The sequence below is a fragment of the Chrysochloris asiatica genome, unplaced genomic scaffold (assembly GCF_000296735.1).
Source record: "Chrysochloris asiatica unplaced genomic scaffold, ChrAsi1.0 scaffold00033, whole genome shotgun sequence".
In the NCBI taxonomy this organism is placed as follows: Eukaryota; Metazoa; Chordata; class Mammalia; order Afrosoricida; family Chrysochloridae; genus Chrysochloris; species Chrysochloris asiatica.
In genome coordinates, this window is record NW_006408551.1 from 13403389 (window position 1) to 13420497 (window position 17109).

Consider the following 17109-nt stretch of genomic DNA (forward strand, 5'->3'; position numbering starts at 1 on the left):
TTCCCCCACACATTCTGAAACTAAACTTCCTCTTGAAAATTTGTGAGCCAGCCACTTCATGCCCTGAAAACCCCCCACCACCCCCCTTTTAGGTAGCCAGTGCCCCTATCAGCCCTGTGTACAGAGGGGATAGGTTTGATCCCTGATATGAATACCCCTTCTCTCTCAGTTGGTATTTTGAGCTACTGAATCCATAAGTATAGGTTAGGTTCATCAAACTGTAGCAATTTACACTTGTTTCCTTTATCAGATTTCTTGATCTTTCTTTAGTCAATCTCTGCTTATCAAGTCATTGAAGCGAGGTCACATGGGTACTATCTTCAAGTTTGGGTGTTCTTGTGCATCTCCCTTCACTTCATATTAGCTGGATGATTCACTGTCAACTCCAGCCCTCTGTGGCTATGTCCTTGTCCATGGGCTTAGGAGTCCCCAGGTTTCACCACAGTTTGTGTGGACCAAGCAGCCCTTCCTCTTCTCTCTCATCTTCAGGTCAACGGGAGTCTATGGAACATAGTCAAACTCAGCCCAAATCTTCATTGCTTCCTTTCTCCTACTTCCACTCACCAGTAGACCAACGTGGTCACCAGCAAGTTTACATGCCTGCTCGTGTGTTCTTTTGAGTTTCAATCTTGGAGGGGGGTTTGTCATGAAGGGACTTGATTGCTTGCCTTGATGGCCCCCAGCCTAAAACTTGTTTGTTCTTGTAGTCTCCAATCAGACTGCCATTTTTTGTTTTTGACTTTTCATGTTGGTCTTTCTTTCAAGAAGTATCTTCTGTTCCTCTAGCTGCTCCAGCCTGGTCTGCATGTCCTTTTAAGTGGGAATGTCCCACCTCAGAAAATTCTGAATGGGGCTCAGGATTCCACCTAATGTCCTATTTTGTATCTGCTTTTTCTATAAGGACAGTCATATATAAGTTTATGTGAGGGAACTTCAAAAAGTTCATGGAAAAATGGAATTAAAAGATAACAGAACCTTTCTAAGAACATTTGCAGCCCCCTTGCCTAGTTTGTGTCTCTTGGGTACATACCTAGAAGTGGAGTTGTTGGGTCATGTGGTAACTCAATCATTTTGAGGAAGTTTCAAGTCACCTGCACCATTTTACATTCCCACCAATAATATCTGAAAGTGGTGATTTCTCTACATCCCCTCTAACACTTATCATTTCTTTTACATGATAGCCATCTTAGAGATAGTGGCACAAAGGTTAGGCACTGTGGACCATTATTCAAACCCATCCAAAGGTAACTCGAAAGTAAGCCCTGGTGATTTACTTCTAAAAGGTCCCAACAATGAGAATCCTGTTGAGCAGTTCTAGTCTACATGTGTGGGGTCTTTAAGGCAAATATCAGCAAAAACAGTGAATGTGTAATGGTATCTCATTGTGGTTTTGGTTTGCATTTTCTTGACGGTTAAGGATGAACATCTTTACATGTGTTTATTGGCCATTTTTGTTTATCTTTTGGTGAAATGTCTTTTCAAGTGGTTTTTCCATTTCTTAAATAGACTATTTGTCTTTATATTGTTGAGTTATAAGAGGTTTGTTTTTGTTTTGTATATTCTGGATTCAAAACAAAAATAAACCTCTTGGTATGGTGTGGTAGAATAAGCACTCGACTGCAATGTCAGTTTGAACCTCAAGGTCGGCCGTTCAAATCCACCAACCACTCCTTTGCAACTCTATACAGGATTCCTATGAGTCATAACCAACTAGTCAGTACTTAACAATGCTTCTGGATTCAAGTTCTTTACCAGATACTGCAAATATAGTCTCCCATTCTGTGCTTTTCTTCCCATTTTCTGAGGTTTAAATATAATCCAGTCAGGTGCCCCCCTCCTTTTATTTATTTATTTATTTTTCTTAGTCTTTTGTATCTTATCTAAATCACTACTTAATTCTAGGTCACAAAAATGTAGTCCTATACTTCTAGGAATTTTTATTTTCGACATTAGGTGTATGACTAATTTTTAGTCTGGTTTTGTGTGTGATGTAAGGTAGGATACAAATTCACTCTTTTGCATGTGAATATTCAATTGTCCCAGCACCATTTATTGAAAAGATTTTTCTTTTCTGACTGAAGTGCTTTGACTTCCTTGTAGAATAGAAATTGACCTTAAACAGGAGGGTTTATTCCTGGGCTCTCAATTCTATTCCATTGATTTGTATGTCTGTCTTTTAGTAAGTCTTGAGATCAGGAAGACTAGCTGAAATTTTGTTTTAAATTGAATCCAGAAGATTATTGCCATCTTAACAATTCTGTCTTCCTAACTGTGAACATAGTATGTCCTTTTCATTTATTTGCATTTCCTTATTAATATTTTTCAACAATGTTTTATAGTTCTCAGTGTACAAATGGTAAATTTCTTTGGTTGAAAGTAATTTCTACGTACTTTATGTGGCGCTGTGGGTTAATGTGCCAGACTTCAAAGCCGTTTGAACTGCAAGATTGGCGGTTAAGGCTCACTGGCTGCTCCTCAGAAACCCTATACGGGGTCGCTATGGGTTAGAATCGACTCGATGGTGCTTCACTCACTCATTTATCCTTTTTGCTGTTTTTTAAAGGAGATCCTTTCTTCTTTATTGTTGTCAAAATACATATAATACAACACTTGCCGATTCAACATTATAAATAGGTTTATTTTCTTAATTTAGTTTTGGATGGTTTGTTGTTAGCATAGAAATACCATTGATTTTTGTATATTGATCCTATACTCATTCTACTTTAAAAAAAAAAAAAAAACATTGTATCATTACAATAGAAATCTTAATATAGTCTGTTGGTATTCATGTATGGATGTATCCGTGCAGTCAGTAAAAATGAATTGAACATCAGCTAGACTATAAGAATATAAAATGACTTCACTGCTGTTTTCCAGATTTTATAATCTTATTCAAGCTCACCAATCAGTCTTCGGAAACCCTACAGAGGGTCGCTATGGTTTGGAACTGACTCGATGGCACTTAACAACAATTCATATACATACAAGGCGCTACTTCTGTGCTTCTACTTCATCTACGACACCTTCTGATAGTAATTATGATTATAATATACTCAGGTTATTTCAGTGTCTGTGCATTTTGGTCTTTGAGCCCATTTGTTCTTTACATTTATGATCTGCTTATAAGAGTGTGGATTTCCTGAGGAAAAGGTTTGTGTCCTATTTTTCTCTTTTATGTACTCCAGGATGTCAGTTGTTGCTGAGTGCTGTTGTGTTGGTTCTGACTCATAGCAACCCTGTGCTGTGGAGTCAATTCTGAATCATCATGACCCTGTGTAGGGTTTCCAAGGCTGTATATGGGAGTAGAAAGTCTCATCTTTCTCCTGCAGAACAACTGGTAGGTTTGAATTGCTGGCCTATGATTAGCAGTCCATTGCTTATCCTACAGTGGCACTAATGTGCCATCTACATAATTAATTGCTGTCTTATAAATGCTTGACTGAATGATTGAATGGCAGGAACCAAGGTTAAGTCCAAAATCCAACTTGAAGAGTTGAGATTTTAATTTTGGCAAGGTTATTGCTCCCTAGCAGGTGTTTTTTATTGTCAGATATTATTAGCAGGAAATTGTTTTCCTCAATCTCTCTGGCAGCCCAATTATTTTAACAAAATATGCCCATGCCTTGTGTGCTAGACTTATTCATATCTCAAAGACACTGATATATGGACTGTTTTCTTTTCTTTAGTTAAGTTTTGTTTCAGCTCTTTTTGACTACTAGTTAAATCTAGCATTTGAGAGTAACTTTCCCTCTCTACGCTCTTCTGCCCAATTTTGAAGTCGGAAACCTTGCTGCTACCTTCATGTCTCCCTCTGCAAGCATAGTAATATTGAGTCCTTTCAAACACACTAAAGTCAGCTATACAGTTAAGGGGGAAAAGATAGAATTCTTATAGCAACCGTTTAGTTGTCTCAATAAGCATAGTAGCAAAGCAGAGCTGAGAGGTTAAAAAAACATACAGCAAACATGACGTTTAGAGGTAGCCGTTTTGGGGACCATAATAATATTTTCTCTGGTGTTTTTTATACTTCTCTGCAGGTGATGATAAAGCCTATATAATCTTTTTCTTTCTTTCCTTTTTAGGGAAAAGCTTTCCTAATTTCTTCTAGGTCAGCCTTTTGGCAGATGAGAGCAGTGGAGAGTTTAGCCTAGCCTGGTCTTACAGGACCTCTTCTGTGGTTGAGGGAGCTTCCGTTTCTCCTGACAGCTACACACTGAAGATGTCAGGGAAATAAGGGAGACGAGAGTAGGTCTCATAAAAATGTGAGGTACAAGAGTGGGGAGAAGGGGTTTTAACACCCTGGCCTCAGAATTTCATCAGGTGTCTTCTGATCTGCTGGCAAAATCTCAGTTTGCCGTGGTTCTTGTTCTGTTATAGGTGCGGATATTGGGAACTATTGCTCCTCTCCCTGTAGTGGTGATTGTGTTTTGTCTAGACGGCTGCTCCCTAAGCTCATATCTCTGAAAAAACTTCACTAGATTTGGTTACTGCTGCTAAATTAAAACAAACTCCTACATTCCTGACCCCAAAATGACTATATCCCTTTGCTAATAAGCCTTCTGTGTAAAGCAGCACCACGCTGCCTATTCTGTAGTCCCCAGTTGTTGTCAAACTGAATAAACTCTCTACAACCGTCTCAGACTTTAAAATATTTAAGCATCACCCGATTACCTTACATTTCTAAGAGGCTCTAAATGTCTTAAATACAGCTTGCCTAAGCAGTCTTGTCTCATTCTGGTTTCCTCTGTGAGAGGAAGTCTTTCAGTATCTCCAAACCAGGGCTTGAACTGGTTCACTCCTGCTGAGAATTTGCATTTCTACTCTAGATATCAGTCCCAAATATACTCATATGTAGGGTGGTAATGAACATTCACAGCAGGGTGTTGCACCAGAATGAACCAATTTACAGACCTGCCCCAAACTACAGGCTTCTAATTTTAGGGAAAACTAAGGTAGGATCCGGACAGAAAATAGGCTCTCTTCTCTTGATCATCCCTAGTCATTTTACTCCAGAGGCCTATAATTAGGTCTATTTTGTCCACCTGGAATACATGTTTAGTTTTAAAATGATACTGAATAAATAGTAGATGAAGTGATGGTGGTGGTATGTGCCTTGGAGTTGGTTCCGACTCAAACCGTATAGGGTTTCCGAGGCTGTAAATCTTTATGGGAGCGGAAAGCCTCATCTTTCTCCTGTGGAACAGCTGGTAGTTCTGAACCGCTGACCTTGAGGTTAGCAGCCCAACTCGTAACCACTACGCTACCAGAGCCCCTCAGTAGATGAAGTACAGGGTTAGAAATGAAGAAGCCTGACTAGGTCTTATACTCATGGTGTGGCACTGTAGAATCAGCACTAGACTTGAAACCACAAGGTGAGCGGTTCAAACCCACCAGCTGCTCCTTGGAAACCCTATATACATTGTATCTATGAGTTGCTATAACACCGCCACCAACAATACCACTTTGGTCTTACTTTTGAACACTCAGAATTGACAGGTTGTTGATAAGTGCTGCCCAGTTGGTTCTGACTCATAGTGACTCAGGTTTCCTGAGTGGGCTTCAACTGCCAACCTTGCAGTTAGTGTTCTGGTGCTTATCCGACAGCACCACACCAGGACTCCAGGATTGACAGCAGGGGGAGGATATTGCACACCTCTCTACTTTGATTTTCTTGTATTTTATTGATTTGGACATTTTATTGTCGTTCTTAACTTTGTTTGCACAGTATTCCATTGTGTGTATGTATTATCTTTTTATTTTTTAATAATGCTATTAATTTAGTGATACTGATGGGTCACTTATAATTTGCAGACACTGTTTTTAGGTTTTATTTGTATCAACTCAATTAATCCTCACAGAAACATCTGCATCTGTAAAGATTTCAGCCTAGTAAATCCTATGGGGCAGTTCTATTCTTTTTTTTTTAAATTTTTTATTGTGAATTGAGTGAAAGTTTACAGGGCAGAAGGGCAGATCATGAATTTTACATTCAACAAATCACACACCTTGTTTCATTACAATCCTTACAATCCCCTCCATGTACCATCAGTTAACAGTATTTCTCTCTGTTCACTTTAGCTCTTTTTAAAAACTCAGGCATATATAAAAATTTACACCACCAAAGGGCACATTCCATAAGTCTGCCTCCTGGCCACCAATTCTTAATCCCTTTCTTCCCATGAATCTAGACACCTCAGCTGTTCCCTCTCTCCATGTCCCCATCTCTGCCTCCATCTCTGGTGTTGATCAGTATTGCTGCTTCTCTGGATAAGGTCCCGCATTTCACCTGTGCTTTACTCCCTTGATGATCCTAGGGTCCTCTGTTTCTGGACTGTAAGATTAACTCCCCCATTTTTGTTACAAAACTTCTACCTTTACAATTGTGACAGTCGCAATTCATCATGATAACAATTACTCACTATTGAATCATAAGAATCTTATTCCCATCTCTTTTAACAAGACCCATTAGACAAGATGAAAACTATTAAGTGGGGACTCTTTCTTCCCCCATACACTATTAAACTAAACTCTGCCTTGAAACTTTATAAGCCAGTCACTTCATGCCTTTATTGCTCCCTCATTTTAGGTAGCCAATGTCTGAGTTGCCTAATTCTATCTACCCTGTGTACAGAGGGGATAGAATTAATACTTGATGTTAAGACTCCTTCCCTCTCTGTTGGTATTTAGAATTACTACCTCCATGAGTATAGGTCAAGTTCATCAAAGTGTAGCAATTTACTCTCATTTCCTTTATCAAAAATTGTTTTGTTCTTTGTTTCTTCCTTTAAAAAAAAAAAAAAAATCTTCCTTTAGTCGAGTTCTGATTATCAAGCCATCGAGGCTAGGTCAAATGGGTACTATCTGCAACTTTAGGTATTCTTGTGTGCCTCCTCTCACATCATATCAGCTGGATGCTTCACTCTCAGCTATAGCCCTCCATGGCTATATCCTTGTCCATAGTTCAGGTGTCCCCAGGTCTCACCACACTTTGGACCAACCAGCCCTTCCTCTTCTCTCTCTCATCTCCAGGTCGACAGGACTCTGTGGAACGAGGTTGAACTCAGCCCATTGCTTCATTGCTGCCTTTCCCACTCTTTCACTCACCAGTAGACCATTTGGTCATCAGCAAGCTTACATGCCTGCTCATGTGTTGCCTTTGAGTTTCAGTCTTCGAGGGGTCTAGTCTGTCTTATAGGGTTGCTGTGAGTCAGAGTTGATTTGTTTACCAAATAAAAACTCTGTCTGGTATATACTGCCACTATCTGTATTTAACAGTCATGGAAACTGGAAGGTTAAGTAATCATTCCAAGATCATGGAACAAGTAAAAGTCGGTACTAGACAGAATCTATCTGCACTCTTTATTGCTATGCCATTCTTTAAGGAAAGAGCCCCCAAACACAAAACAAAACAAAACAAGAAACTCTGCCTTCCAGTATGTGAACAACTCTGTAATCCTGACCTGATAGGAGTTTTTCTTCAACAGTTTAGAGTGGTCGAGCCCTGCAAGATAGAGTCATGGTGTGGTGCTGTGGGTTAATGCACTTGACTGCAGTGTTGGTTTGAACCACAAGGTCGGCTGTTCAAGCTCACCAGCCGTTCGTTGGAAACTCTATACAGGGTTGCTATGGATTAGAACCAACTCATTGGCACTTAACAACAACAAGAAGCCCTCAAGGCTGTGAAGCGAGTTCAAGACTTGAACATTATTTCTAAAAAAGAGGTAGTCATATAATCTAAAGTTGGCATTTTAGCCATACTCAGAAGGAGTAACTTGACTTGCATCTATCACTGGAGTCTTTGTTTTTGTAACAAATTTTAAATTCCCAATGGGAGAATCCACTGCTTTCTATTTTCAGTTTTCTTTGTGAAATTTCACCACGTACGAATGAGGCTACTTACTCTGTTTTGAGTAAGACTCATAAGACCATTCTCCCTTTTTTCCGGCACTGAGTTATAAAAAAGTGATTGCTTTTCCTTCCCCCATGCTTTACTTCTTCTACTTCTCACTGCATATTTGGAAAGCCTCATTCCTTGTCTTCTTTATTTATTTTTTAAAAAGATGTGGTTTAAAAATCATGTCTTCTTTAAAACTGGTTCTTCACCACAGCTGATGTGAGATGGACTACTGCCCTTTTCCCCTCTCCTGACCCCTGTGTTAGGCTATCAGTACCTGGAGGACAAAGGTTCATCTTTGTACAAACAGTAATGAACTTGGCATCCGTAACAATGAAACTGCAACTCATAAAACTATTTTTATACCCATCACCTGTTCCTCTTTAAGACTTTGCTTCATATCTCAATCACTGCAATTATAACACACCATACTGATATAATTGTGGAGCTGTTTTCCCCACTAAATCCTTAAGGGTAGTTTAGACCAAGTCTTAATCACTTTTGTCACCCAAATGCCTACCATAGTGTGTGGTGCAAATTGAATGTTCTGTAAATGTTGTTGGTTGAATCTACAAATGAATTTAATTCTAGCTGTTTTCTTATTCCCTTTTGTTTTAGTTGTCTCACTGGATTTATTAACTCATAGGCTGCACGAGAGCCTTGATGGTTTTTTAATCCTGCATGTTCAAAACAGACCCAGAAGAATTCATTTCTGATGGTTAACTATTTATGAAAGTTGACCTCAAATTATTATTGTTAAAAACAAGAACTACTAACACCTTTTTTCACAGGCTCACCGTGGCATTTGCATTGTGGTTTTTATTTGTTACTTGTGCTTATGAAAGTTCTTTGTGTGATGTTACTACTAGCTAGCTCATATTATCGTCACGCTCCTTTGCAGATTTGAATTTTTTTATTTGTCCCTGAGATGCTCCTCTTTTTTTAAAAAACTACAGTAGCTGAAGGAGGGCTCTGAGGAGCGGTGAGGAGTCCAGTGTTAGGATTTTCTGGTTCGGATTACTGACCAGCATACCGCATGCACAGCCGCCACCCACATGTCAGTGGAGGCTTGTGTGTTGCTATGTTGCTGAACAGTTTTCAGCAAAGCTTCCAGACTAAGACGAGGAAGAAAGATTAGACAGTCTGCTTCCAAAAGTCAGTCATTGAAAACCGTGTGGGTCTCTATGGTCTGATCCTGAACTAGTCTTGGGAATGGCACAGGACAGCGGGTCCTTCCATTGTAAATAGGGTTACCATGATGGGATGGCAGCTAATCATAATAGCAAAGACGAGCCATTGTAAAAAATTGTTTTGTATGATACAAATGATACAGTGTTTGTTATTGTTCTTGCTTTTTTCATCTTGTTATTTTTTTCTTGGTCAGCATATCTACCTAATTAGGACTTCATACCCCCCTGAAGGGATCTGTTTGGCAATTTACATGTGAATTCCAGATTCCAACAAAGCATGTAGCTTTGGTTGGAGGGTGCTAAGTTTGTTTCTGGATGTTGGGTAATTGGGTAAGGGCAGCTGCAGTCAGTAGTTAGATTTTATTGTAGTTTACTCAACATCTCAAGTTATTTTTTATCTTATATACAATGTTAAAGAAATAGCCATCATGAAATAATTTAGGTATTTCAAGTGGGAATAATAAAGGCAAAATCCAAGTGTGTTTACATTGACTTTAGTAAAAAGGGAAAATATGAAAGTTGCATACGTTTAAAAATTAATCTTGAGATATTCTAAGCCAAGAGCTTTCTATAGAAGCAGCATGAAAAGAATCAACCTGGTTGTGTGTTTTCTTTGTCAGTGTGCAGTTTCTTCCCGTGCAGATTAGTGCTTTTGAGAAAGAAGGAAGTAGGCAAGGTTGACAGTTGTGTGCATAATTTACTTTCAGGAAACCAAGAGACATAAAAATATAAATGGTATTCCTAATAGGCTGCCAAATGTTATAATCCAAATAAATGCATTTCCAGAGTTACCAAAAGAATGGAGGTATTCTATTTGTGTAGAATATAATGTGATTTTAAAAAAACAACAGTAAAAACCATCATGAGCAGATTGCATCCATAGAGAAAGAAACAATGTGTGAGGAGAAAACAGCTCATAAAGAGGAGAGGAGAGAATAAAGGCAGCGAATCCACATTTTGAAGATTTTTTAGCCGGAGACGCTGAGCGATCATAGCAACCATCTCCAAGGAGACGGATGGAAATCTGAAAAACGCTGAGGTCACACCAGCGCCCAGAGAAATTCCATATTGATTAGCCAACTCTAGATGCATCTTTCTCTCTTCACCTTCAATGCCTCCCAACTTTTAAACAGCGTTTATTAGAAGCATAAAGGGAAATGAAATGAAGTTTTCCCTGAAGAGAGAAAAAAAATAACTCTCAGAACAAGAATTCTGCTCAAAAAGGTGTGGGCAGCCTTTCAGTAAACTTCTAAAGCTATTCAGAAACTTGGATATTATTGAAGTGAGAAATCCTGAGGATTCAGTGCACGCCTTGGTCATAGGTGACGGTAATAGTTATTGTTGTTTCACTGAAAAGAATATGCAAGTTTAAATTCTGGGCCTGTAATCAAAGCTTCAGAAAAGGTTCCCTTTTGATTCCTTAATTACAAATCAGAGAGCTCCTAGGGCCTTCACCTTTTTCTAATTCTTTCATCCTGCTGGTTCTGCAAGCCGATTGTTTAGGTGGAGGGTGAGAAATTTTGTGCCCTCATATGAGACAGTGGTTTCCTTAGCTCATCTGCTAAGACTTTTCTGTAGCGACCCAGCCAGCAGCAGTCACTGGAAAAACAAATGTCACTCTTGGTTTCAAGATGTAAGGGGAGACAGACAAAGTAAGACAAAACTGAAACCAGTACTTTCAGGCTTTGAGAAGCATGCCAGAGGGGCTGGAGGAAGATGACAGGGAGACATTTGAGTCAGGAAGTATTCCAAGAGGAAGTTGTGTCTGTGATGAAAGTCAGAAAGCGGGGATAGGAAACCCTGGATGATCTACAGGCATGGATTTTAAGGCAGGGCTGGGAATTGTGTGCAAGCCCTACATATGACATATGACAAGAAGTGGTCAGGGTCTGGAATGCGACCAAAGTTAAGCACTCCTTGCTCTGCTTCCTCCCACTCTGTCTAATTTATTTCCACTTAATTTTACTTTGAGAAAGTAACAGTTTGTATTGAAGAGGGGGATGCCCACTCTTATCAAAACCAGGGCTTCAAACCAGTTCATTCCTGCAATTCTTATACATCTTGTTAAAATGCAGACTCTATCTGGTATAGAAAGACAGATTCTCAGCAGGGAGGTGGGGGCAGGTCGATCTGGAATGAACCAATTCAGAACACTGATCAAAACAATGAGCTCAGACAGACTATTGGGGATATTTGAGATGGACTTATGATTTATGTTCTGTTTTCAACTTGTTTCACAAGGTCAGGTTGTGTATGGGTAGCATATATTTACTTTCAAGGGTCTGACTTTTGGGATTTAGCCAAATTGTGAGCTTTAGGCTCTGTTGTTGTTGTTATGTGCCGTGGAGTCGGTTCTGACTCATAGAGACCCTGTACAGGGTTTCCGAGGCTGTAAATCTTTACGGGAGGAGAAAGCCTCATCTTTTTCCCGCGGAACAGCTGGTAGTTTTGAACGGTCAACCTTGAGGTTAGCAGTCCGATTCGTAACCACTACGCTACCAGAGCTCCTTTAGGCCTACCTCATGGAGTTGTTATAAAGATTAAAGGAACAAATATAAATATAAAAGCAAAGATAATATAGTAAACACTGTATAAATGTTAGCTATGATTATTATTAGGAATCTTTGATTCTTTTAAGTCATTGGAGCCCTGGGAGTCTTCTGGTCTTAGAACCTGATCAGAACTAGAACAGGTCTCCTAGAGGAACCTAGAGTGTTCCAAGAACTATGGATGATCTATGGGGAGGGAAGCCCAGAGTTCTTGGTTATATCCCAGTGTAGACAATATGATTCTGTTCTGAGTGTTTACTGTGAATGTGCTGGGAGCATTTGGAGCCCAGAACCTGGAGAACTCTGCACCTTTTGAAGTATAGGTGTTGCTACAATAATTTTTAGAAAGAGCTACATGGGTTTCCCAGCAATAAATACTTTGGGCTGTACTATTAAACCCTATATAGGGTTGCTATGAGTGGGAACTGACTTAACGGCACTTAACAACATCCTCTAAGACGGGTGAGGAACGTTCGGCCCACCAGCCATATAAATAAGATCTTCGAAATCATTTGGTCTGGCCCTGCCAAGGCAACCACAGTTCCAACCATTGCATTATTGTTGTACCATCAAGTTGGTTCCAACTCATAGCAACCCTATGTAGGGTTTCCGGAGAGCAGCTTGGTGGTTGGTGATTATGTGCCGTGGAGTAGGTTCTGATTCATAGTGACCCTGTATACGGTTTCCAAGGCTATAAATCTTTGTGAGAGCAGAAAGCCTCATCTTTCTCCTACAGAACAACTGGTAGTTTTAACCTGCTGACCTTGAGATTAGCAGCCTGACTCGTAACCACTACACTACCAGAGCTTCTTGAAGAGCAGCTTAGGGGTGAGTTAATTAAATGTTTCACCAAATATAGCAGGCTAATTTTAAAGTTGATAATTTTCTATTGCCCACAAATGATGTTATAAATTTTGGCAAAGAAAAGGTTTCCCACCCCTGCTCTAGGATGTGCAAGACAGAATTTGCTTTTTATTTTTGTTTTGAAAGGATTTATTACTGATGGTAATATACATCTACTGCCAATAATTGCTAGTTATTGTTTGATTATGGTTCCCATTCTAGAGTTGCCCAGGTCCAAAGTTGTCAACAATTTGCAATAAGTTTGCTTTCTGGAATTCTTGTAGTTACTGACTTCTTAGGCTACATGTGCAGAATTAGGTAATATATGTTTGGTGTTTAGCATACAGAAACCCCTCAATAAATGGCAGATGCTATATGAAGGGGCTTCAAAAAGTTCATTCAGAAAGCCCATTTTTAAAAATATAAACACTTTTCTATAAACATTTGAAGTCCCCTCATATTTACTGTGCTCATTTTGGTGATCCTCAAAGCCAGAAGGTAGGGCATATAAAAGATTATATTCTACCACTCCACTGGAAGTTTGGTGGTTACAAGATTTCCCTGACACACCTCTTTAGTCTGACCAAGCTGCAGAAATAATTCTAATCTTCCAAATTGGTCCATGTTTTAAAATTGGACATGAAGGAAACTGGTCTTAGAAAACTGTGTAAAGAATTCCAATTGCTCACAGGCATAAAGATGCTATGACACTGTGGGTTAATGCACTGGACTGCAAAGTTGGTTTGAATTGCAAGGTCGGTGGTTCAAGTTCACCAGCAGCTCCTTGGAAACCCTATACAGGGTTGCTTTGGGTTGGAGCTGACTCAAAGGCATTTAACAACAGCAACAAAAAAGCACATTTTAAGGGGGGTAATTAACATAGTTTAAATTATAATAATTTTATTCTGAACATGGTGCTAAATTCTTACCTTAACCATCACAACCACCTGATATATAGATAAGAAAACTGAGATCAAATGAAGCTAAGTAACTTGCTTGAGGTCTCTGCTAAGTAGGGTAGAGCCTGGATTTGAACTCAAGATCTGACTCCAGAGCCCATGCAATAAACTTTTTATGCTGTTTTGCTTCACTTATACATTCTAGACCTTTCATTCATATATTAACCTACTACTTAAGTACTTATTATCTGTGACAGCTACTGTTTTAGGTCCTGGGGGTACAAATGGTAAACAAGAATGTTGGAGGCTCCAGAGTTACAGACTTTACATTCTAGTAGGAGGGACTCAAAAGAAAATGACTATGTCTGCGTGTACAAATATAGGCACACATACATACACTTTTTGAAGCCCTGTCATGTACTTTTATGCTATGAAGAAAATGTACAGAGAGGAGAGGCAGTAGCTATTTCACAAAGCTACATACTTATTTTCAGTGTCTTTCTAAAGAAAGTAACTTTTCCCTGATCTTGGTTCAGCCATTAGTTTTCGGTTTACTTATGCAACATTTAGTATGTACACATTAGCATATGGAGCATAACAACAACATACAAATGATCTTACCACCTCTGGTAGCGTAGTGGTTAAGAATTGGGTTGCTAATCTCAGGGACAGCAGTTTGAAACTACCAGCTGTTCTGCGGGAGGAAGATGAGGCTTTCTGCTCCCATAAAGATTTATAGCCTTGGAAAATCCTATACAGGGTCGCTATGAGTTGGAACCAACTCCACGGCACATTCTGAATCTAAGAAGTAAAGTATCAATCCTTATTGCATCTTCCTGTGTTCTGTCCTGATCCGTTACCTGTCTATTCTTTGAAGCAACAAATATCTAAATTTTAAATTTATTTTTCTTTTGCCTTTTGTGTGTGTATATATATTTGTAACGTATATATCAAGTATGATATATTTGTTAATATTATATTTTGTTATGGTTTATGAAAGTATTTTCCCACATTCTTGCTTGTAGTTGTTAATTTATTTCAACAGCTGAATTATATCGTGTTGGGTGAAGTTGCAAAACCAATTGATTCATTGCCTTGTTGGTGGACTTTTGGGTTGTTGGTTCCAGCTTTTTTCTGTTTGAACAGCGCTGCTGTGAACATTTTTATGTGCCTCTTGATTCACATGTGCTCAGGAATGTCTCCATACACATGACTGGGAGTGGTATTGCTGAGTCATAGGGTTTGTCAATGTAAAACTACATGTGGTCGTACCAAATTGTTTTTCAAAGAGGTGGTGCCAGTTTACACTCCCACCTACAGCGATTAAGAGTTCCAGTTGGTCCACATTTCATCAGCACTTGGTATTGTAAGGCATCTTAAGTTTTGCCAGTCAAACCAAATCAAACAGGTTGTCGTTGGATTGGTTCCAACTCATAGTGACACAATCGGACAGAAGAGGACTGCCCCTAAAGGGTTTCCAAGGCTGTAAATCTTCATGTGTGCAGACTGCCACATCTTTCTCCCATGGAGTGGATTTGGTGGGTTTGGACCACTGACCTTTTGATCAGCAGTCTAGCACTTAATCACTGTACCACCAGGGCTCCTGCCCAGTGGCTATAAAATGGTATTTCATTGTGGTCTTTGCCTGTGATCTTTACATTTCCTTGATAATTAATGAGATGGAACCTCTAAGGAGGGGATTCTTGGGCAGGAATCTGAATGAAGTGAAGGAGTAAACCATGCAAAGTTGTGATTGGTGGTAAAACATTCTCACACAAAGTTCTAGAGAAGAAACAATCCTGAGGTGTCTGAGAGGCAGCAGTAGAGCCTTGGTGACCGGAGACTGTGGACCAGGGGAGCTAAGGTGAGGAAGGAAGGCACTGCCAGGTCTCCATATTGAACACTGTGGGCTTACTCTAAGATTTATGGGAAGATTTAGTAGGACTATGAGAAGGAGCGGGGCATGAATTGATTATTATTTGTACACATCACTTTGGTGTCTTTGTAACCATGGGGTCACTGATAACAGAAGCACACAGGTGAGCTGGGATGTTTGCTTTACTTAAGACCAGAGGTAATTGCGACTTCAGTCAGTGTGCTGGTGGAGAAAGTGGTCAGAAGTTGGATTCAGGATGTATTTTGAAGGGAAGGCAGTAAGCTCTGTTGATAGTCTGTATTACAGGTATGAGAGAAAGATAAATTAAAGATGGCTAGGTTTGGGGCCGTGTCACAGAGAATGTAGGTCCATTGACTGAAATGAAAAGTCTTGAGGAGAAGAACAATTTCCTGGGAAGAAAATAAAAAGGTATTTTGTTTGTTTAAACATAGAAGGTATATATTTATCATATATGTTTATTTGATATGTTATATATATATCTTCTAAAAGTACCTAAAAATAAACAAGTACAAAACTGAACAGGTAAATTATCCTTCCATGATACTCCATCCTAGTCTCAGTGAATACTGGCCCATCCATCTGATTGGTCAGCCAGAAATCTGGAGGTCATTTTTGACACATTCATATCATTTAAAACCATTACCACATCACCAGAACCTGATACTTTTACCTCTGAAATTTCTCTGGATTCTGTTTGCACCATCTCCACCACAATCAACCTTGTCTGAGCTACCATCAGGTTTTACCTTAGTGCTGCTATAGATTCCTAACTGCATTTGTTCTAGTCCCTTCCAGTCCATTCTCCATTCTGCAGTCAATTCATACTGCTCTGCTACCTGATTCAAAAAACATCAGACTTTTTTTTTTTTTTTAAACATTTCATTGTGGGGTTTGGGTGAAAGTTTACAGAGTAAATGAACTTGCCATTCAAGTTTATACCCATTTTGTTTTGTGTCATTAGTTGTAGTCCATTCAGTGTAACAGCAGCACTCTTCCCACTTCATCCCTATTTCTTGTTTTTTTAAAACATCCTTCAAACTTTTATTTAAGTGCAACCATCTGGGAAGAATTTTAAATCTTGTTGAAATCAGCGACATCCATTGACTGTACATAGTCTTCTAAAGCAGTTATCCAGCATATCTGTGCTAACTTTATCATCTTCAACCACACACTGTATTTGAAGTTTTTAAATTCTGTATCCCACTGGAGCAAGCTTAGAAGAGCCATAGACCAAGCTGTCTGCTAACGCACTCTTCCAGTTTTAACATATCTGCCTCATCATCCCAAGGTTTCACATTAGTAAAATGAAAGACTGGCAACAAGTGCAGGGGTTTTGGCTTTCGTTGATTCATATTGTACAAGATGTTCTCTTAGCCTCTTTGTTTCTTCTCTTCCTCCTCATCAGATCTAAAGAGGTCCGTGTCATTGTCATCCTTACTGTTTGCAGCTCCCCTTCTTGTGGTGTCTTCTACATTAGTGGGACCATATTTGCCACAAGCTTTCTTTACTCCTGGCAAGCTGGCCTTTTCCTTTTCATAAGACTTGATGCAATTATACCAACATAGGGCATGAAAGAGTTTGGCAGATGGTGGGCCCAAGATTGCTTCAAATACTGCCACGCCTGCTTGTGATGGCACAAAAACTGCTCAGTGTAGCTCTTGCCATTGTAATCATTGAGCATCTGGAGGCTGGAGGGAGTTTTCAAGTCTCGGAAACCCATGGGGTCAGCTCTCTCGGGAGCTGGGTGACAGCAGAGGAAAGAGGAGCACAGGCATTCTGCACCGAGCGCTAAGAGAGGAGAGGGAAGACCTCCCTGTTTCCTTTTGTGTATTTGTCC

At 39.5% G+C, this 17109-nt stretch overlaps 1 protein-coding gene and 1 pseudogene across 2 annotated transcripts in view; one reads left to right on the plus strand and one right to left on the minus strand.

The window, feature by feature from the left end:
- SRGAP1 (SLIT-ROBO Rho GTPase activating protein 1) overlaps nucleotides 1-17109 on the plus strand; it is a 404265-nt gene that overhangs the window by 67544 nt on the left and 319612 nt on the right. The window lies entirely within an intron of this gene.
- On the minus strand, nucleotides 16344-16992 carry LOC102819341 (annotated as a pseudogene).